Source organism: Podarcis filfolensis, assembly GCF_964270895.1.
Source record: "Podarcis filfolensis genome assembly, chromosome: 17".
Lineage (NCBI taxonomy): Eukaryota > Metazoa > Chordata > Lepidosauria > Squamata > Lacertidae > Podarcis > Podarcis filfolensis.
This window is the reverse complement of record NC_139621.1, coordinates 30,138,830-30,162,678: the sequence shown is the minus strand read 5'-3', so window position 1 is coordinate 30,162,678 and position 23,849 is coordinate 30,138,830. Positions and strand designations below refer to the sequence as shown.

Here is a 23,849-nt window from a genome sequence, read left to right as displayed (position 1 = left end):
GCGTAGCATACTCCCCCTCACAGACAAAGCCACGGCTGTCTGGAACATCGTTCCCTCTGTCTGACTTTCTGCGGTCTCAGTAGTCTGCGGTGTCTGTAACCTTTGTCCCTGAGACCTTTTGTTTCCTTCGTCATACACTGTGCAAGGGGGAAATGACGCGGTGGAAACAGGTGCCAAAATAACTTTGTACCACCCCACGATCTCGGGACCGAAGATGTGTAAAGGTCACAGCCCAAAATGTATCTGCCTGGCTTGCATATTTGTCTCAATAAAAGGAGGCTCCACAGGGCTGGCCGGCAGCTTGCATGCAGCCCACCTGTGCGCAGCTCACATGATGATCAACACCTGTCTTGTGCCTTCACTTCAGCAGGTTTTTGTAAAATCCACACAGAACCTCCTTTCAAGTCAGCCTGAATATCTACTTCACACACACACCTATTTTTGGCCCCAGTGATAGGCACTACACCATATCTGTCACTCTGCAGTGTCAAAACATTTCTTTCTCTCCTCCTACATATATGCCCTCATTATTTTCCCTCTTACACAAGTTCCTCAGCTGCCTTCTAGCTGAAGAAGCCCTCCCAAAAATACAGTTAAAATTTGCAATGACGTTCTACCCTTAATACTGTGGCAATGAATCATGCAGATAAAGGCTTCCTTAGAATTTCATTGGCAGTGCCTATGTTAAAATAGTTAAGCCTTGTGTCATAAGTACAAGGTGTTGTCCAAACGTTACATCAATTTTTTGTTGAAATGAGGAAATAAGCTCTATTATATTGCTTCTCCCTTATATCCTACTCCTAGTATCCCATTTTACATTTACCAACTGATGCTCAACACCTGCAAGTGTGAAACTAAATATTTGACAGTTGATATTTGGCTCCACGATTAGGACATATGCATATTTCATATTTTCTCAGGAATAGTATTTTAGTATCTATAATTCAGGTGGGGAAAAACAAGCATGGCTTGGGAATGGCACTGATCAGGATCCTAAAAGACCCATGAGTTTTCCTGAGTGCCAACGTTTATATGTACAGTTATGTACAACAAATATGTACAGTGGTACCTTGGGTTAAGTACTTAATTCGTTCCGGAGGTCCATTATTAGCCTGAAACTGTTCTTAACCTGAAGCACCACTTTAGCTAATGGGGCCTCCTGCTGCGGCCGTGCCGCCGGAGCACAATTTCTGTTCTTATCCTGAAACAAAGTTCTTAACCTGAAGCACTATTTCTGGGTTAGCGGAGTCTGTAACCTGAAGCATATGTAACCTGAAGCGTATGTAACCTGAGGTACCACTGTACGGATTTTTTTTAAAAAACCCTCTGAAATATGAATTATTTCATGATCTTCCCAAGACTGCCAATCAGATGTAGTAGCTTGGTAGTTAAGTGTGAAAACTACTCTGAATTAAATGTTGCACTTTCCAAGTCCAGCAGTGGCATTTGTGGCTTCAACATGTTTCATTAGTACCCTCCATCCAGTTTTGTGTGAATGTTATAGACATGTGAAAGGGGGCAAAAGAGTTTCGTGAAGTTAAGATACTCAGCATTCCATATGAAGTATGCAATTCCACACCAATAACACAAAATGAGAAGGTCACAACACAAACTTTTACAGGTTTCTGCCCACAGCAATTCCTGCTGCAGACACAGAATGTTAGTTTTACAGAGTCTGACAAGTGCCATTGTTCGGAAAGGTTTTGTAGAGATTTGCCAAAGAAAGATATAGCAATTTCCTTCCTTTCCTTATCACTATACAACATAGCAAACCACTTCATTGCATTGTTCAGTGTCCCCCAATTCAAGGTTGTTTTTTTTAAAAAAATAATAAAATAAAATAAGAAGATTGATTCATGATAAGCAGAAAGAAGGAGAATATTTTCTAAGGTGGTAGTGAAAGGGAAGCTGGTTTGGGCAACTGAGAGGCAAATTATTAATTATTTAATAAATAAATAAGATAAATAGCAGTATTTTTGCTGAGTCAATTTTTATCTCACATTTCATTGCTCTTGTGATTTATGTAAGTAAGAATTATTCTAACAATGCAATCTTAAAAACAATACAACAAGAGATTAACTGATGTTGAGGTACTCACACACATTTAAATCTGCCATTATGTGCTGATAAAGTAGTGTGATAACTTTTAGCTGTATATGTATCTCTCTAAAGAATACTGATCTATTTAGTAAAAGGATACTATATTTTCTGTAATGCCTTAGTTGAAATGCACAAACTACCTACAAAGGGTAGCAGTTTGGATTCAATTTGGATCCTGTTTAAAAGTGCAGCCCTAAACATGCCTACTCAAAAGTCCTATTGAATTCAATGGGGCTTATTCCCAGATAAGTGGATTTAGGATGACCACCAGTTCCAACTGAAATCAATGGATAGCCATTCAACTAATGTAGCCTGGATCACCCAAATGTTTTCAGAAAATGGTGAGTTCTGGAATCATGTAGGTGTCACTTTCTAAACTGTTATACATTATTTACTTTGGAGTTAAAATCTGTTACTATCCTTGCTATATATTGGTAGTTGCTCCTGCTCCATTGTTGCTTATAAGTAGGGATGAAAAGATTTGTTAATGTTGGTTCTTTCCATATCTCATTTTTCCAATCTTAATTTGTTCTTCAGTTTTCTACAGCAATTTGCAATTTTTATTTTAAAATTCCATGAAAATTCGTCAGCATTTTAGTGTGAATTTCTCCTAATAAACACTTTTTTTTAAACTAATATATTACTTTTATACACATTTTGGTTGGAAAGCTGCATCACAAGATTTAAAGGCAAAGGGACCCCTGACAGTCTAGTCGTGAACAACTCTGGGGTTGCAGCGCTCATCTTGCTTTACAGGCTGAGGGAGCCGGCGTTTGTCCGCTCCGCAGACAGTTTTTCCAGGTCATGTGGCCAACATGACTAAGCCGCTTCTGGTGCAACAGAACACCAACACCAGAGCAGCGCATGGAAACACCATTTACCTTCCCGCTGGAGTGGTACCTATTAATCTCCTTGCACTTTTTGGCGTGCTTTCAAACTGCTAGGTTGGCAGGAGCTGGGGCTAAGCAACTGGAGCTCACTCTGTCTTTGGGTAAGTGCAAATTTCGAAGGATGGTTGTGATTTGGTTCCATCTTGTTTTGAAAAGTGAGAATTTGATAAATTCAGATTTAAATTGGAACTGAATCTGATTTCTCCTCTATTCCTAATTGTAACTGATAAATGCTTTGAGAGAAACAAGGATGCAGAGATTACAAATGGCAATCTATGACCTGCAATTCATGGGCAGCTGCTTAGTCACAAGAGTAATGTATCTTGGTTATAGGATGTCTCTTTGAGAGGTTAGAAAACAAAACAGCATTTGGGGTTGTTGTTTTTAACAATACATTTCAGTTAGTCTCATGACTTTGGGGGAATCCTGCTGCTGCTGAAGTAAATGCTCAGCTACAACATGACTTTGTAGGAAATAGCTCTGCAGGCTCAGGTTTAAAACTAACCTGGTCTTGTGATCTTTGTCTCCAGCAGCTTAGTGTTAATGGACTAGAACACTAAAACTCCAGCTAGTGATAGGTTGTAAAACATCCTTAAAGACTTCTGTTTAGACCCATCTCTTAGAAGGGATTTTATTACAAAACAGATATTTCCCAAGGAGAGCAATCTTAATTATCATATGAGAGCACAGTTGGTCAATATTCATTAGTATGTTGTGAAAAGAGGTGAATAAATTAAGGGACACATTTATAGCGAGATAGAGACAGTTTTGATGACACTATTGAGAACTGTAGGCACTTTGATCCATCATGGCTGAAGTTGAATGTAGGGAGTGGGGAGGAATTTGTTTAGTGGACTTTTGCAGTGAACCAACCTGATCTGATGGATGTTTCCTCTCAAACATGCATTTGAATTGGAACAAAATTACCTATTGGATTATGCGTGAGAGAGAGAGAAGGCGTTGAAGGTCCTCACACCCAAAAAGTCATTTGAGTAGAGCAAAGCCTCAAACCAAATAAATATCCACAACCCTATTTAGATGCATGCATAAGGATGATGGAGAGATGTCAAATAACAGCAATGGGGATAGGTGGAAATTAGAATTTTGGAAGTATTTAATGGTAAGCATATGTGGCCATTCTGGAAATATTTCTGCAGAGAAGTTATTTGCATTTCTTTAAATTGCATAAACAATACCATTTATTGACTTTATGGTTTAATTGGCAAAGAAAGTGGAATAATGATTTTAAAGGCTTGATTCTAAATTTATACTTGGTAGTAAGTCTCACTGGGTAGGACCGATAAATATGCTTTAGACTGCAGCCATAAGAGATTAATGCTTTTGACATGCTTTTCCTTCTGTTTGCTCCCAGTTGATATGAGGCAGTAGCCAACAGCATTCTACTTTATAGCAGTATGTCATTTTGGCCTTGTAAAAGCTCCTCTCTGCCCCAGATTCAATCAGAAAACAAATCCACAATTGAAAGACATTTTTTATTCATGTCCAATGGCAATTGATAATGATTCTCTACTACTACAAAGTGATTTTGTGCTAATATCAGATAACTTAAGCATGATACAGAATATCGCACAATATCCTTCTAATGTGCAAGTTACCACATGCCTTTTAGAAGTCTCATAAATCGTACGCAAATTATAGAACAGATGAAAGCAAGAAAAAGCTTTTATTTACCCCTGATATTTCAGGCTGCCATTGCAAAGCTGCTAGCTTTACAATGTTTATATGGTTGTTCCTGCCATTTAAACAATTTATTTTAAGATCTACTTGTGATCGTCTAAAATCTGTTGGTAGGCAATATTCCTAACCAAACGTTGCTCAGTAGTTTTCAACTGTTTGGATTCAGCGTACCCAGCAATCTTGTGCTAATTCTGGGGAACATATGAACACTGAAAATAGTAGAAGGCACTTGGATGTTCTAAAGGGCTTGTTAATGGCTTTTCATCCTTATGTACAAACTACGGCTACATTAGATGGGCATTAACCTGTGAATACACACTGCTAGTAATAACCCCCAAGAGAGTACAAATCATTATATTTTTAAAGCTATTTGATGATGTATTCCTTCCTGTGTGATTCCATTTCACCCCAGTACCCCATTAATACATTCAGAATGTTAAATGTGGGTGGGGGTTGCAGCAAAGTTGAAAGCAACAGACATACTCCTGCTAAAGTGTTTTTTCCCCTTAAGCTTTCTGATTTCATTCAAGCATGTGCCTAACTCCCCTACTGAAATCAGTGAAATTAAAAGTGCTTAATTTTGATTGGATTGTATCCTACCTTTGCAACACCAAGTAAAGATTAAGGAGAGCAGATTGGCTGTGATCTGCTACAGGAAACATACTATACAGTACTATTCTACACTGAATAGTGCATTGAAACACGCCTAGATTACGGAAATTATATACAGGGTATGTTTGCAGAATGAGACAAGAGTTATTGTCAGAGCAAGTGCAAAAAAATGACCAGGAAGACATCTGCAAATTCTGTAAAACATTTTGCTAACAAGGGCTAACAGGTAGATTATCATAGTACCTGAAGGCATAGAATCAGCCAGTCATGTACCACTGTAAGTTTCCAGCTCCAATGTTTAGATGCAAAAACAATGCCCAGGCATGGGTGGCTACATATATATATTATTATGTACATATATATATATTATGTACATATATATATTAATACATATATATTAAGACAAGCTTGACTTGTCAATCTCCTGATACCATTGCTTGAGTAATAAGGACCCGTCTTATGCCTGTGACTAAGTTGTTTTACACTCTTTTTAATATTGTGCTTTAATTGTTGCAGCTGGGACCTTAGAGTGGAGGAGCGGGCAAATAATAACAATTAGTAATAATGACATTAGCATTTTATTGGCACAACAGTTTATATACCCCACCCTAAACATTTATTTTTCAGATCAGCAATCTTTGGTTATGCTTAAAAGGAGATAAAACCCTGCTCAGCTGAAGCAGTACAGTGCAGGAGGCCTGAAAATAAACACCAACTGGAGAGACAGTAGAAAATACATCAGCTGCATATAATTAGATTGTATATTTATGATGGTAATTCCTTTCCGTTTACTCCAAGGTCATCCAAAGGTTGAACAACTGAATGACTTATTATACTCAAGACGTTTCTTATTGGTTCACATTTCCAAAACTCAAGAGACAGCAATTAAGGATAGGTAGGATACAATTGCTGAGATCTACCACAATCTAGAGACCCAACCCTACTATTCTTGGTTCTTAAGGCGCAGGTAGGCCAAATGCACCAACACAACGTGTTTTTCATTTACAGTTTATGTTATCATTAATATATCTCTTCGAATGTGTGACAACTTCAATAAGATATTTTGCTACGTCACAAAGTCGATGAACTGGAGGCAGATGAGGCCTTTAGAAATATGAGTCAGTGGGAATCCACAGATCCCAAAGCTGGCCCTCATTTGACTCCAAGGAAGCTTGCTCTGTGGCCCCCAAAACAGAGGATTTACACTCTTCAGTTAGGTAACCAGAATTCACACCTCCATTATTTCTCTACCCTCATAATTGCATTCATTCCCATTTGCTCTCAATGAATGAGTGGGCGAATAGGCAGGCACTGAATAGCAGGCTATGTTATTTAGGTGCTCGGACTTCTATTCAAGTAACAGCCTTCTTTCTGAGATTGTACCGATAGTTGTCCCAGTCTGACCTTGCCCTAGCCACCTGAACTTGCTGTGCACTGTTCACTGTAGGCTTCTGATCCCTGTTCAATCTTCTCCATGCTCTGTGTAGGCTCATACTCTGGCTGCAACAAGGAAAATTGGGGAAGCGGCCATTTCTGACAATAATTTTATAATGATCTATTTCAGGGATGGAGACCAATGAATCATCTAGCTGTTGCCACCCCTATCTCTGCAATAGATGAATAGATGCTGACTACGGTGGATGGGAATTGGAGTCCAACAACCTATAGAGGAGCACAGATTCCCCATCCTTGATCTATAGCCTCCTGTGCAAGCCTTCTATTTAGCATGAGAGATATACAGAAAACAACAATTTCTCTTGATTAGAAATACAATTCACAACCCATATCTTTGAGCATGTCTGACACTTCTTACGGGGGTTGACAGAGAGACACAGGGACTGAAAAAATACAGGACTAATTCAGAATAAATTCCCCCCCCCTTGAAAAGCAGCAACAATGGAAAATTATTGACTTTTCTTGATTAGATAACTCTTATGTTGGAGCAAAGGGCTAAATGTGCAGGAAAAGTACACAGGGTGCATATAACATTTATAACTAGTCATACAGCACTTTCTCAACATGGATGGAAGACTTAAGTTTCCCTAGCTCAAATATACTATGATGTATTATTTCTGCGTTCCTGCAGCTGTCTTGGTAAATTGGAGCCCACAGACTAGAGGTTAAAAATCCAGTGAGGAGTCTGGACTAGAATGAGATTCATGGAATGCAGGATTCAGTGAAGATTAGAATTCTTGAAAGCAAGGGAGGTTGGTGGTAGAATTTTCAGGACCCCGGACAGAGCTCAGCTTCAGGGCTCAACACTTTCGTTCTCAAGTGATCCATTTTATGTTCCCAGAGACTGACCACACACCTTTCAGGTTCTACTTCCCTGCTGAGGTCAGAGCCTTCCCAACCTAGAGCCTAGCATTTTGTCAACTTTCCACAAGCATTGCCTACATTGTCACACTAGCACTGCAGAGTGCAAAAGGTCATTGGCAGGGAGTATGTTGGCTCTTTGATGGTAATGGGCTCAAGAACTGCAGTTTCTGGGGGCCTAGGAGTGGAGGTTGTAGCGATATCTAGTTCTTAAACCCTATGTCTCCTCGGTCAGCAACAATGGCACCTCAGTCTATGTGTCTGGGTCACTGCTGATCTTGGGATCGTGACAGAAGCCTAGATGCAGCTTTTACAGCTTCTCTTCCTGACATCATATGGAATCCACACAGGGAGAGTCATAGTAATTTTATTGTCCCAAACCTTGTTGCAGCCTAGCAAAAGTGTGTTTCGATAGAGTACAAGCTTAATCAAATCAATCCCGAATTTCTAGCTGAGGCAAGTGTTTCGTGACTGTTTTTGCTCATGGCAGCAGGAACAATTAAATGGGATGCAATGGCATCTATGATTATTAAGAGGCAAACTGGCAGAGGAAGAAAGGCTTATTTCTAGCTTCCTCTCCTCAATTTCTGCTTTAAAGGTAACATACTTGCAGTGCACCAGAGTTATTAAAAGGACTAAAGCAATGACAACATCAGTCAAGGACAAAGCTAAGCGAGAGTGTTCTCAGTGTCTTCATGCCATGGAAACAGCCACCTTTTTCCACATTCCTAACTAATGGCTTCTCTGTCAAGCCAATATTGATGAAAAGGGAATATTTTTCTATGTTTTACACAGACTGATATTAGTCTCTCACTAAGATTGCTTGGATTAGGGATGGAGCAGAATGGCATTCAGTCTGATTTGAAGCATTCATTCTATTCCCAGTGACGTTGCTGGTTTGCTTCCCAGTATTTGGAAATTTGTTAAGTCTTTTCTGACCTGGACCAATCTGTGCAAACTAATAATGACAATAAAATGATGTCCAGAACATAAGATTATTTTCTTTGCATTTGAAGGCAAAAACCTGCTGCTTCTAAAACAAGGATAAATAAAAGCTCCTTTGCCATTATACTATTTGGTGGTATATAGCTCACAAATATCTCAGGGAGAAGGAGAGACCAATCTCTCCAAGATCTCAGTCCCATTTAGCATGCAGCTCGAAGGGCTAACTCTGCAGTGACATTTCAATCACCAACACTATTTTTTCTCTGAGACTGAAGCCCATTAGTGTTCTAAACTGGAGTACTTCCCAATGCTCAGTTGAAGCAAGCACTTTGCTGACAGTTAGGGGCATAATAAATCTTACCACAAAACTCAGGCTGATATTCTCTTAGATGATTAAATAGTTAGGCCCAGGGAAAAAAATGACACAATTCAAGGGTTGCTTTTAACCCAGCTAACACATAAAAAATGAAAAGTGGCAGTATATCTCATACCTCCCCCTTCTTTCCATCATCACCCCCCAAGAAGAATATGAAGTGCTGTCCCCATATTATAGCCTAATGCATAATTCAAAAAGCCAACTGTATTTAGGAGCAGACAGGCAGCTTCGCCTACCTTCAGAATGTCAAACAGCATATGTCTGATCTGAAGGCTTTTGAGTCACGTTTGTCTAGCACTGTTTGGAAAAATAAATAAAGCACAAATCCTGCAATACAGATTTATTCATTTTTATATCCCACCCTTCTTCCCAAACAGGATCACATGCTGGCTAACATAAAACACTACACTAATCTTGAAAAATAAAAATAAAACATCCTCAAAAACAACAGGAAAAAATACCCCCATAGCATCAATCTCTCCTCAAAAGACTGGGCAAATGGGTGAGTTTTCACATTGCACCTGAACATAGCTGGAGTGGGAAACTACCTGATTTTACCTGGGAGGGAGTTCCATAGGCAGAATCTCTCCCAATGATTCCAAAGTCCGGGTCAGAAGGTACTGAAAAAGTGCTCCTTCATGTAATTTGTTCTATGTAACAGAACTGCGGTGATAGTTTACATTCCAAAACTTTATTAGCCTCCAGCTAGGCATTTGTGGTGGGACGCAGGTGGCGCTGTGGTCTAAACCACTGAGCTTCTTAGGCTTGCCAATCGGAAGGTCGGCGGTTCAAATCCCTGCAACGGGGTGAGCTCCCATTGTTCAGTCCCAGCTCCTGCCACCTAGCAGTTCAAAAGCACGTCCAAGTGCAAGTAGATAAATAGGTAGCACTCCGGCAGGAAGGTATACGGCGTTTCCGTGTGCTGCTCTGGTTTCACCAGAAGCGGCTTAGTCATACTGGCCACATGACCCAGAAAAACTGTCTGCGGAGAAACGTTGGCTCCCTTGGCCAGTAAAGCGAGATGAGAACCGCAACCCCAGAGTCGTTTGCAACTGGACTTAACTGTCAGGGGCCCTTTACCTTTTTACTCATTTGTGAACAAAGGACAATTCCTAGTTGCGTTACAGCATTGTTTTCAATGACTGTTACTCTTAACTGACACCTTTCCCATGAAAGTTCATCTGAAAAGATTTTTCCAGAACCCTTCGGTATTTCATTCATGTTTCTTGAATGCCTTTCTTAATCATAGTGCCACTAATTGTGCTTTAAAACTAACCAAGTTAATTGAAACTGCAGGAGGCTTGGGGAGAGAAGAACAATTGTGAGATCAATTACCCTTGTAGGCTGTGCATTAAAATTAAGCAGGATAAAAGCATTTGAGCTCATTTTCCGGCTGGATTGCAGGTTTTTCTCTCTCTAAAAGTAAACTGGTAACAAATGAAATGAAAGGGTGTTTATGCTGCTCTTCATGAATAGTGAATGTCTGTGCTGGCGCTACTGTCAGTCACAGTACTGTCTCACTATTTAAGAAGGAAGTTGCATACTGTATGACAGTATTGACATGATGGCTAATATAAAACAGTATGTTTTAGGATCCACATTTAATTGGAAAATTGAGGATTAATGCAGAATATGCCTAGGTGGAATCACTCATTCCAAAGTTCCCATAGGCAAAAAAATCCCCCTCATATTTTCTTTTTCTATATACACTGAGCTTTTTTAAAATAAAAAAGTAGTAAGGGGGAGCAGTCAAACTTGTAATTGCCCAGCCTCTAGTTCTCAAGCAGTGCAGTCCAGAATATATTGTTTGTGCAAAATAGCCTGGGGTAGCTTAAAACGAGATGTGCACAATGTAAGGTTTGTGGGCATAATTCCAAATGGAGAAATGGGGGTATACGAAAAGTGTGATGCAAGCAAAGAGAGAAAAGATTACCAGTAGGTTAACAGATGGGAGTGCGTAGGGACTGAGCACATTGGCTATATAGCATAGTGAAAAATGCTATGATCACAGAGAACCTGACCAAAAGAACATGTGGTGGTACATGGACAGAAGGATGGGGTAACAGAGCCTGAGCTGGAACCCAGATCAGTACTATTCTCTAAATACCAAGCTCCACCAGCATTCCTCTAGTTTATAAAATACAAGCCAACCCCCCGCCCAAATCAATCATCTCTGTATTTGAATGAAACATGGGAACATATAAAGCTGCTTTACAATGAGAGAGATCAATGGACCATCTAGCCCTATGTAGTTGGCACTGAAGGGCAATTTTCCAGCAGGACTCTCTCTCTGGAGATGCTGGGGCTGCATGAAAGGATGTGCTGTCCCACTGAGCTATGGGCCTCCCCCGAAATGTTTTCAAATTGTAGTTGCAGTCCTACTGATTGACACGTAGGCTCTAAAATAGTGCAGATTATATATTTGATCCCTTCCTCCTTCAAACAGGAAATAACTTGGTGAAACCAAAAAGATTCCTATCCTACCATTATCAATACAGCTAAGAAATCCAACAAAAGTTATTTTCTAAATCTATTTTTGATTCAAACAATTCTCTGATATCCAGCATATCATGCTACGTATCCCCCAATTAATAGTGGTAGTAATATACAGTAGTACCTCGGGTTAAGAACTTAATTTGTTCTGGAGGTCCGTTCTTAACCTGAAACTGTTCTTAACCTGAGGTACCACTTTAGCTAATGGGGCCTCCCGCTGCCGCCGCGTGATTTCTGTTCTCATCCTGAAGCAAAGTTCTTAACCCAAGGTACTATTTCCGGGTTAGCGGGGTCTGTAACCTGAAGTGTCTGTAACCTGAAGCGCCTGTAACATGAGGTACCACTGTATAGCTGTAGATGCAGAGAAACCATCAGGAATCTTAACTATAGTCATTTAAGCAACTACATTACCTTCTGCCCTCTTTTTGAGCATTGATGATCTATCTTTCCTTCTCATGAGAAAATGGCACAATGCATCATAATGTTAATGAAGTTCATGAGCTTAACTCTCCACTCCGCAAATGCTGCTATATTTTCTGTTTCACGCCCCAGCATGCTCTTAACTGGGCACTTGATGCAGGAGGTGGTGTGATGTGGGAAAAGCTTGATCAGATTGAAACCATCAAATTCCATGTACATCCCTACTCTTGAAAGTGGTATCTGTTTTATCACTTTGGGCTTCAGCTACTGCAGTGTCAGGTACTGAGATATATCATCTAACCTACACAGCTAACTATGTCAATATTCAGCTCTGACTTTTTGTTGTTGTTTGAACTGCATCCAACAAATCAATTTCTAAAACAGAGTCAAAATAAAAATAAAAAACCTGAGAGTCAAATACCCTGGGGAAATCGCAGATGACATCTGAAAGTATAGGTGAGTTTTCTAGGTAGCAAGAAAACTTGCTTTTTGCGTACATTTTGACCACAAAGGTACAAAATGTTACTAACCCACATCCCCCCCTTGCACATCTGCCATTCTTGTCTACGTTGAGTATTTGGGGCTTAAACTAAAGTAAAACAACATGATAATCAATGATCAGGAAAATGGGCATTTAAAAGCATGAATGAAAGTTTCAAACATTTTTGCCTCATGACCTTCATCACACACACACACACACTATAATGTAACACAAGTTTTACCTCAATACATGTTAATTATATTCCATACCCCAATGACAGCAAATTATATATATATATATATATATATATATATATATATATATATATATATGCATATTCTGTGGTCTTTTAATGTTGAAAATTACTAGCAATACTTTCGTGTTATTGTTCCCATTTTTATTAACACAAAGAGGGATCTATACATCAATTTTCAGTTAACTAGCATTGAAAAATACTTTGTGCTAACATATTGATTGCTTCTTTGATCCTGAAATACTGCTTCTCTTTAAACATAATGGAAGATACCTATAGCCATAGATCACTAAAATTACACGGTTGAAGGATCTACAAATTGGGAATATTGTTATTGATATCTTGCAAAATTCTATTAGCAATGAAACTAAGTTGATTCCCTGCAAGGTACTAAAGTAATGTCAGGGCTTGGAATGTTCTGACAGAGGAGATATGAAGGAAATATAATGATGTAATGACAGAGGGGGATGGTATTGTAATGGAGGGTGAATTCCTTTTCCTGGTGCTCAATAAATCATGTGTTATTGCTGGAACTTCATTAGTGATGGTGTGTGAGAAAAGAAACTAAAGTTTATTTGGTACTACAAAATGATTCTCCATGCACCTTGCTGAATCTAGGCTAGAAGAAAGAGACAGTGTTAGGTGATGCCTGATGGATGAGTGTTTTATCTTTCCCTCCACACAGTAAAAAAAAGCATGGGAAACATAATATTATCACATACTATGCTACCTGAGGACGTCAACCACGGTGGAAAGGGGTGGTGGTGTAAAACTAGGGCTGGTTTTGTGTCTGATGCAAATAGCTTCTGATAGTTTAACAGATTGTCAGGATGTTTGTGTGCCAGATCCTCAATTCACGTTTCTCTGGATCCCTTCTCCCATTCTCCAATCCAGAGCTTACTTCTCCTAAATTCCAGTGTTCTTCTTTCTCCTCTTTTCAGTATATTTGTGTGGTATTTTAGCATCTACATAAAACTGATCAGGAAGGCTGCCAGGACTTTTGTGTCATCGTATGCAGATAATCATCTGCCTCTCCATCAAAATCCAAGGAAAATGTTCATTTTTCTGAATAGCTGTTTGGTGTCAATAATGGATGTGTTGTCTCTGGATAAGACAGAAAAGCTCCCGATCAGTAGAAATGTACTTCAAAGAATTGGAATTGATTGTGTTTTGGATGGATTGCATTTTTTAAGAATCAACTTTATAGTTTGTATTCCTGAATGAAGTCCTACAAGTTTGGAACTGGCCAGAATACTTCGGCAGTGGCCTGAACACTTTCGCCCATCTGAGGCTGCTGTATCAACTACATCATTGCTAGAGGTGTCATCTTTTGTCATGATGGAGATGACTTTGACGGCTGCTCAGAAACTTAGGCTGGTTCAGAATGCTGCAACAAGGCCGCTGACTGGCATCACCAGTTTTAGGAAGGAGGTTAACTTTAATTTTGCACTATACTTATGTATTAAACCTGGATTATTTCCTTTTGTAATATTTAATTTATTCTATATTTTTCAATTGTTTTGTCATATTTGAATGTATTGGTAAATTGTGTACACTGTCCCCCTCCCCCCACCTCACTATTTTATATTTTGATAACTAGATGTTTGTTATAAGCTGCTTTGGGGACAGCTCACTATGAAAAGGTAGTATATAAACAACAAACAACCAAACCCCTAAACCAAAATAATTAAATACGTATTTTAATCTGAATATGTTTTTAGCTAGTTACCATTGTCTGACTTTTTATCCACATTTAACCTGATAATCAATATTTTTACTGTGTTATTGCTTACTACTTTCATTGTAGTGTTGTTTGTTTTTTATTGTTGTTAGCTGCCATTGCCATTTTACATAAAAATGCAGGCTTTAATATTCAATACATAAAATAAATTAACATTGAATAGCTTATCCTAATATTATACAAAATTATATACATTTTCAAATAAATGTACATATACATAAGCAGCATTTAATAGGCAGTAGCCAAAATGTGATGGGCATATATTAGCTTGGTTTCTGCTGCTGGGAATCTGCCGAATATCATCATATTTGAACATGTGTGACAGTCCACATGTTGGATTACCAAATGGTACCTGGAATGATTTGCTAAATGAACAGAATGTTTTAATTCATCCTGAATCTCTGATGCATTCACCAAACATGCCTTCTCTTTTCTAATGCTCTTTTAACTAAGTAATCAAGCTAAATGTACATCATTCACAATTTATTCCTCCCCCTGGAAGTCAGGCCTCTATAAAAGCATGGCTTTGCACATCTGGTAAAGTCACCAGGAGCTTATACTGTCTAATTGTGGTTAAAGGATATACAACAAATTTGTGAAGTCAATAACACTGGTTTTGCATGAATGACAGTTAATTAAAAACTGAGAAAGGGTGGGGTGGGAAAGATTAATAGAAGTCTTACAAAGAAAAGTGAGGAATCTCATTTCTCGGATATTTAGCACAGAATAGAAATCACATTTCAAAAAGAAGTCAATTAACTCATGAGTTTTAAGGTCATAAATTATCTTTTATTGGCTTCTGCCTGAAGGAAGAGTCTGAGAGATGTAGCCAGGCTTAGGGAGTGCAGGGAGCCTTCCTTGGAACACCAAGCTTGTTGCCTGGGCTCTGTCCGTGGTCCTGAAAGTCCTACCACCAACCTCCCTTACTTTCAGGATTTGAAATATTGACTAAATTCTGCCTGTCTTCTCATTTTGGTCCAGATTTCCAAACTTCCGACCTGCCTATGAACTCATGATTATCATTATGATTACCACCATCAGATTTCTTACCTGCCCTTCACTATAAGGTGACAATAATGCAAAAATACAATACTAAAATTAATTAAAACAAATTATAGTCAAACTAATGGGGTGGGCTGTAAAATACAGCAATCCCTCATTTTATGCACATTTGACTTGCATGATTTCCACCACACATGACTGAAGGCAGGCTGGTTGAAATTGTGCAAGTCCCCAGCAACGTGGAGAGCTTAAAAGCTCTTATCATGCTGGGTTTAACCAGCAAGGTGGAGAGCTTTTAAGCCCTCTGCCTTGCTTGCTGGGCAAGGCCTACTCAGTGCACTGGATCTGTGAGTGCTGGGAATGCTCCCATTCTCCCCTTCACCTGTCCGTCATGGGGAAGCTATAAGGGTTTGGGTATACACAACTTCCATGTAATGCATGGAACAGAACCCCTGTGTAAGCTGCATATACATCTCAGAAGTTAAATGTGGCAAGTCTTCTGCATGCGACAAAAACTGCATAATGAGGATGCTAGCTGTACCTCTGTACCTCCACAGGTTAGGGACTGCCATTTTTTTAATGGGGAAAAAAATCCCTCACTTTCAAAATACCATCTTTGTCAGCAGTCTAACTTAGCTGTTGTGAAAAAACTGTAAACATCACAGCAGAGACCTAGTTCTAGTACCTTCATGTAGATTTCAGCTAAGACCTTAGAAAAATCAAGCCATTTTAAGACGCTGGGTTTGTGTGGTTGAGAAACATTTGCATATACCTGGTGCCTTCTATTCCCCTTTGATGTGTCTCATCATCAGAATTAATTGACTGGTGAAAGAGTAACAGCAAAGACTCTAATCAGAGCTGGGATTTGTTTTGCATGTCGCATGCCACTGCATACTACATGAATGAGCCATTGCTGGTTTCCCTTTATCTCAAAAATGATCTGCTACTAAATGATTGAAAACCATATCCCATGAATCACCAATGTACAAATTGTTGAGAAAAAGTCATATACAGTTAGTAGAAGAGGAAAACATATTATAAAGTATGAAAGATCATTAATGTAGTGTCAGTAAAACTGAAGATTAATGTCTGTCTATGTCTATTTTGTGGGGCCTGTATCACAAGGGGACATCAATTTCTTAGATGCTGTTTATCTAATGATGTCAATATGCCTTACTGGGCATCAATATCTTTGTCAACAAGTGCGCTAAGTTAAAATACTGTGAATTGTTGATGGCGAAATTTCCAGGATGAGATATGAGCCGATGTAACATATTACAAGCAACTACCATTATCAGTAACTGGCAAAATGTGCAGTCCCATCAAGGCCTATATTTACTTTCTCCAATGTAAGAGAACAGAAGCTTAAGAGACCTACTAACCTAGCTTGTGTAACAGTATTTCCCCCCGTCTCCCCATGCACACCCCTCCCCCTCCCTAGTATCTGCTCAAAAGTGTTGGGGAACCCCCAGAAGAGATTTAAGGGGTGCATGGAGGGATGGGGGGGGGAAGAGACCATTCTGTTGCACAAGCAGAACTCCGTGTACTGATGAAATGTTGCCTTATTGCCACATTGGATTCCACCCCTTGCTAATGTGGTTGTCAGTGACTTATATCTGCACTCTATTTTGGCCTGAACTGCCTACTAGTGGATCTTTTTTTTTTTTTTTTTTTTTTTGGTAATCATAGGAGTAAATTAGACACCCATCAAGAGTCTGCATCAGGGGGGCATATTTGCAAACCAGATACTGTCCTGGGCATGACACCAACACCACAACCTATTCTCTATTGGCTTCCAAATAATGCTTCTTTCAAATCTAATTTCATCAGGAGCAGTGTGGTGTAGTGGTTAAGAGTGGTAGACTCCTAATCTGGTGAACCGGGTTCAAGTCTCCGCTCCTCCACATGCAGCTGCTGGGTGACCTTGGGCTAGTCACACTTCTTTGAAGTCTCTCAGCCTCACTCACCTCACAGGGTGTTTGTTGTGGGGGATGAAGGGAAAGGAGAATGTTAGCTGCTTTGAGACTCCTGCGGGTAGTGATAAAGCGGGATATCAAATCCAAACTCTTCTTAAAGAAGGCCTCTGTGAACCCTTGTACATCTGTGGCTATCACACTGGCGACCTACTTTTTGTGGAAAACAAGTCTTGGTCCCATTACTACGTATAAGAATTCATATGTAGGCTGGATGTGTCTGCACTGCTCTGCAAGTCAAGTGGCCAACTATCATGCATTACATACAAACATATCCCAAGGCAATCAGTTGTCATAGACCTCAACCATTCAAGATAATCCATTGGATAGCCTTTAGGAATTTAGCAGCAGTCAAGAGCTAACTGAAGCATCAGTCAATATGCAATTGGCTTGTGAGAGCACAGGGAGTAAAACCAAAAACCAGGCTACTGCAGCAATGAGGATGATCATGGGATGGTGACAAAACTTGTGAAGAAAGCTTGTTTTTTTATATATATATATATATATATATATATATATATATATATATATATATGCTGACTAGAAATAGTTGCCAGTTTCCTACAATTACAAATATTTAACTTTTGCTGACCTCTGATATTCATCATTCATTATGCTGTGCTGGTGCTAGATATAGTATAGGAATAGTTGCAGGATAGATAGAACAAGGGAAGCACAATTACCAAAGCATTATTCAGCTGTATCCAGAAACTACATTGCTCCTAACATCACATGTACTAACCGTCAGTGATTTATGGAATAGTGAAGTTATTTCCCCTTCAATTCCCACTCCCCCATCTCGTCCATCAATGAGGCCATACTAAGGAATGGGTGGGGCCAAACCTGCTTTCCAAGCTTGGTTGAGCCTTGTTATCCCAAATTAATATGGACTCCAGGAGCCTGTATAGCCGGGTTCTATCTCTTTCTATAGATACATGCTCCACTGCTGAACCAGCTGGTTCACTGCATCAGTATTGATTCCGAGTTAGGTTTCTGCAGCAAAATCTATTGCATTTCCATTAGCAAGACTGCAAATGTTCAAAGCATAAAAGCTTCCATTTATATCTTTCTAGCTGCATACTGCAGAATAAATGCACAGCTACACATCAACTTGAAACATTGCCCTATTGGAAACACCATTTTGCCTTGCTGTCAGCTGTTGGGAAAGACTCTTTTTTCTGTTCCAAAATAAAAATGACTGTATTGCAAACCGAAGGGAAATTCATCCGTACATATCTGCAATGCACAAAGGCAAATAAAGCATCACTAAAACAATGAAAAAGGATAATTGATGGCAGCTATTTCTAGTAAATTTCTAAATGGGAGTGGGGTACAATGACACTTTGAATGGTATCACATGACACGTGTGTATAAAGTATCGCCTAATTATTCAAAATGGCATAGCACAATTTTATGCCATCAGCTGGGTAACTGCAGTATTATTAATTTACTCTGCTGCTACTAATACAAGGAATTTAAGATACTTATCGTTCTGATATGTGACACCTTCTTCCAAAATATGTATGCACACCTGGCTATTTCACTCAAGGTCACACTCACATATATGATCTAGAAAGCGAGGATTCCAGTTTTCAAATGTGATTTAGATATGTTGAAGCCTTTCCATTTATAGAAAGGCTCACACAGAGACTGTGTAGTTAGGCATTTGCTTACTTGATTTTTGCAGGTTCAAGTCTAATTTTGACTATATGCCTAATTTTGAAGTTTGTGTGTGCATCATAGACACTACTTTTCCTGAATCTTGTGTGGAGGGTTAAGGAAGAGACAGTCAATGCACAACTTCCGTAACAGTATGGAAGGGATATTTCTTTTTCTTCCTTCCTGACTTAAGACTATTCTCTGGGGACTTAGTGCAAGACGGAGAACAGCTGCCATTTGTTCTGTACAATGAAAAGGCAGAAAAATGATAATGACAGCTGCCCATTCTAATTCCCTCCTGGTCTTTTGGGAGTTGGGTGATGGTAACAGGGGTGTAGTTGGAGAAGCAAAAGGGGACTGTGGGTGATGGAGGATGAGCCCAGGGGAAATAGATGAAAGGACAGCCATACCCTCAATTCATATTTACCAGACTGCTTTTATTTCCACTTTTATGTTTTCATTTTTCACTCCCAGGAGATCAACTAGGCCCACATGTCACACCCCACCTTTTTAAACAATTAAGCATTAGTAGAGTTAAAATATATACAAATAGAAGATCACATACAGATGTTACAATGAAACATCACAGCACCAGCCCTTGTCATACCAATTCACTTGCATTTGACTTTTAGTGCGGCAAAGATACTTGTGAAAGGATGACAAGGCAATGTAGGATGGCACACAGACACTGAACTATCAAGTGTTATTTCCCCACCTTTTAACCAAGTTTAAACTTTAAAGCAACTAACAATATTATTATACAACAGAACAGAACACACTGTATTATGCTAACCTGGACCTTGCTAGGTTCGCAGAACCATTAACTACAGCAAACATCAAGCAAAATGGATGAAAAGTTCAAGTCTGTGATACTATGTGTAGGTTTGCTGGAAGTTTGTGCTAGGTGTCATTGACCATCATGTGAGACCTTGGCATCTTGGATGAGAAGAAGACTAAAGATAACATAAAGATATGAGAAGAATGGGACAAGAGTGCCACAATGGACATTGTTGGAATGCTCCAAATTAATGTGATGGAAAAACAGGGGTCCCAGCTATTACCCCCCCCCCGACAGATTACAGCAATCCATAGTCAACAATTTCTGTGGGTTCACCTACACAAGTAACAAAATTAATGGAAATGATGGAAAATTGCATCCTCCTTGTCCAGTTTCTTATTAATACATAATGTTGAGTAAATACCAGAGTCTCTCTGCTTGCTGTCTATCCAACTTTGCTTTATTTGCTTTCACCTAGCCGAAAGCCGAAGAATCTTGACCCACAGCCCTAGATGGGCAACTATTAACTTTATTCCCAAATGCTAGTATGCTAGGAAACTTACAAATTCTGTTTTACAACCAGATAGAGGGGCTGGAGGAAATTAGAAGGCGATGTTAATTGCTCTAATTGATTGCTTTGTCAATGCAATTAGTACGGTACTAATGCAATTAGTACCTGTAGGCTTCTGAGCCTAATTCAAAGTGCTGGTTTTGACTTTTAAAGCTCTTTATGCCTCAGGACCCCAATATTTTTGAGATCTTACCCAGAGTCATAGATCAACTTCTGAGGCCCTTCTCCAGGTCCCTACTCTGAGGGAGGCTTGAACGATGATGTTAAAGGAGAGAGCCTTTTCAGCTGTGGCTCTACTTCTGTGGAATGCTCTTCCAATTGTGATCTACCTGGCACCTTCATGAACATCATTTTGGCAGCAGGTAAAGATTTACCTTTCCCCCTGGCAATTTGTTGGCCTGAGCTGATTCTTTTCTATTGATACTGCCCTGCAAATTTTCTATGGCTGTTATGGGGGGTGCAGAGGGTTGTAAGTTGTATGGAAATTGTAATATTTTAGATGCATTTTGCTTTTGTCCCTATGGCATAATATATTTATGCTTAGAGGCCTTTCAGGTAAAAAACAACTAATGCATTTAAGTAATACACTTAAACTTATGCCACTTTAAAATTCTACTATCTTCCATAGGTACTTTAAATGCTTCAATTTATTTTTGTTTCCTAAAAAAATCCTAATAAAATTTTATTCTATTTGAAGGAAACAATGCATCTTACATGAAGCACTGAACACCAATGAAGAATTTATTTGTTTCCTAGTACAATATTGAGTTTGCACAATGAATGAATATGGACGACCCAATGAACACTGCCACAGATAAGCACTGACACTGATTGGTTTAGTAACAGGTGACTACTCTCAGACAGGCAGGCTACATGTGAGTTCGAGTCAAGGCAAAGAAAGAAAATTTCTAGATACTCTAAATGACTGTGCCCTAGAACAGTTGGTCATGGAGCCAACCAGAGGGGTGGCGACCCCGGACTTTATCTTGAGTGGCACCCAGGACCAGGAGTGATGTAAGTGTTGCTTAGCCACTTGGGAATAGTGACCATAGTGCTATCAAAAACTGATATTCAGTTAGAATGTATACTGCAGATCAAGAAACGCACCACCAGAACAAAGGTAGTCCCTAGGTGGTTAGTGAACAGAGTCACTTAAGCTGTTGGAGGCAAGAAGACTTCCTTTAGAAAATGTAAGTCTTATCCAAATGAGAACCAAAAGAAACACAAACTTTGGCAAAAGAAATGCTAGTGGAGTGGACAACAACAAGGGATGCTAAAAGAGTTTAAGGAGCATATTCCTAAAAGCACAAATACCCCAACCACTATAATTATTTAAATGCATTAGCAACAGGAGACTGCCTAGGGAGATGGTTCTTTGGATAATAAAGGAGACAAAAAGAGATTGAATGCCACACAGAGGAAGATGCAAATTGAGGTCCCTGTTCCTGAATTAACTTTCACAGGAAGGGAGTCTGAGGAACTGATGGAGATAGTGGTGATGAGAGACAAAGTTCTAGGCCTTATCGACAAAATTAAAAGCTGGTGAATTGCTGGGTCTGAGAGGCATCCCCACATGAGTTCTTAAAGAACTCGAATGTGAAATTGCTGATCTACTAATAAAAATACGTAACTTATCCCTAAGTTCAGCCCCTGCGTTTATGCTGGAGGATAAAGCTATCAATGGCTACTAGCCATAATGGGTAGGTTCTGCCTTCACTGTCATAGGCAGTAAAAGGTAAAGGTAAAGGACCCCTGACAGTTAAGTCCAGTCGCGAACGACTCTGGGGTTGCGGCACTCATCTCGCTTTACTGGCCGAGGGAGCCGACGTTTGTCCGCAGACAGTTTTTCCGGGTCATGTGGCCAGCATGACTAAGCCGCTTCTGGTGAAACCAGAGCAGCACACGGAAACGCCGTTTACCTTCCCACCAGAGTGGTACCTATATATCTACTTGCACTTTGACATGCTTTCGAACTGCTAGGTTGGCAAGAGCTGGGACTGAGCAATGGAAGCTCACTCCGTCGCTGGGATTTGAACCGCTGACCTTCCGATCTATTACTAGATAAAGTTAAAATGAATTCTGCAGCAAAGAATGTGAGTATTATCAGATGAAAAGCATTACACCTCCAGAATTGAATACAGCAAATTGTGGAAACAGTATCTAAGTTAAGTTGTAGTATAATTAGGACGTGGCAACAGGTATCCTGGTATGAAGCTTTATCACACATACTAATGCAGTTTTTGTCAAAGACTAACTCAGGGTGTGAGGAAGGGCAGACAGCGGCAGTGGGCATTAGCTAAAATGAACCAGAGGATGCCAAGGGGCAGGGTATAACACACTTTATGGAGGTTGAGCCATTATTAAATTAAAGAGATTAATCTCACCCACTTTTGTCTATCTTGTAATACCGAGACACAATGATTAAATTAATAAAGCTTGTAGTAGAGTTCTGTTCACAAATGAAAAGTTAATATGGCTACATTTCACACCCCCGTGGCTGGCTGTCTATTCTTAAGTTATCTGGGAGTAAGACTTGCTGAAAATAAGTCACACCTACTGCACAATGATTACCTTTAGTGTTGAGTGAGTTTTACTGCTCTCAAACTTTGTGCAGTTGTGAAAAGTCACCCTTAGCTCTGTTCAAGATCCTAATTCAACTTTCCCCCCCATCTTTACAATAAACAATATATTTGCTTTAGATTTATTAAGTCTATTTCCCACCTACTCAAGAAGGCTCCAAGTGTGCCTAGAGCATAGATTGGATCACAGCCATTGCTTCCTAAAACCTTGCAAGCTTAGATTTAGTTAGGCCTTCCTCAACAGTAGCTTAAATAGGACTGAAGGTACCACTTTAAAAAGCACTGCTTTGTTCTTTTGCTGATCATGCATCAAGGGGACTCTTTAAGTAGGGCTGTTCCTGCTGGCCAACAGGGACACAATGTCTTCTGATAGAAATTATATATATATACACACACATACATATATGCATATGCATATATATATATATATATATATATATATATACACTGTGCCTTTCTGTTATTCATTATGCACATGCAAAGAAACAAAGAGTCAGAATCTGGCAGGTGAAACCAGGTAGGGAGTGGTAGGTAAAAAGCCACTATCAAATATTTGGGCTGTTTGAAGCTAGTGATCAAATGTTGCACAGGAACTCCTTACAGTTCATTCAAATAGAAAATGAAAAAAGCTCAAACCTCTAATAAGCTCTAATAACAGGAAAAAATGTTGACGATATAATACAATACAGCTATTACCACAGGAATGATTGCAACGTCCTGAACAGAACCATTATAGTAACAAAGGTGTTTTGTGGGATATGTGTAAAGCACTATTTCATCTGAGCATGATTAGTAATCATGAAACCAACTCATCTTCACAGAGAGATTGCAGGTTATGGCAAGAATATAATGTAAACCATAGATACATCATTCAGATGTGTATATGAATATGCCCTATATATGATTGCGTAAAACACTAGGTTTTCTTTCCTATTTCAACAGAACCAGGGTGACATTTAATT

At 39.4% G+C, this 23,849-nt stretch overlaps 1 protein-coding gene and 1 long non-coding RNA gene across 26 annotated transcripts in view; one reads left to right on the top strand and one right to left on the bottom strand.

The window, feature by feature from the left end:
- The window catches only part of LOC310753036, a 76,350-nt gene extending 67,755 nt beyond the window's left edge, over positions 1 to 8,595 (top strand). Inside the window, exons 2-3 of one of the 3 annotated variants that reach the window (XR_014543095.1) lie at positions 6,099 to 6,195; positions 6,865 to 8,595. This is a non-coding gene — a long non-coding RNA (uncharacterized lncRNA). Of the gene's footprint in view, positions 1 to 6,098; positions 6,268 to 6,864 lie in introns of all 3 variants that reach the window. The other 2 variants (XR_014543096.1, XR_014543094.1) reach the window with 2 other exon arrangements.
- The window catches only part of NRG1 (neuregulin 1), a 503,801-nt gene that overhangs the window by 67,329 nt on the left and 412,623 nt on the right, over positions 1 to 23,849 (bottom strand). The gene's annotated exons all lie outside the window — the stretch shown is intronic.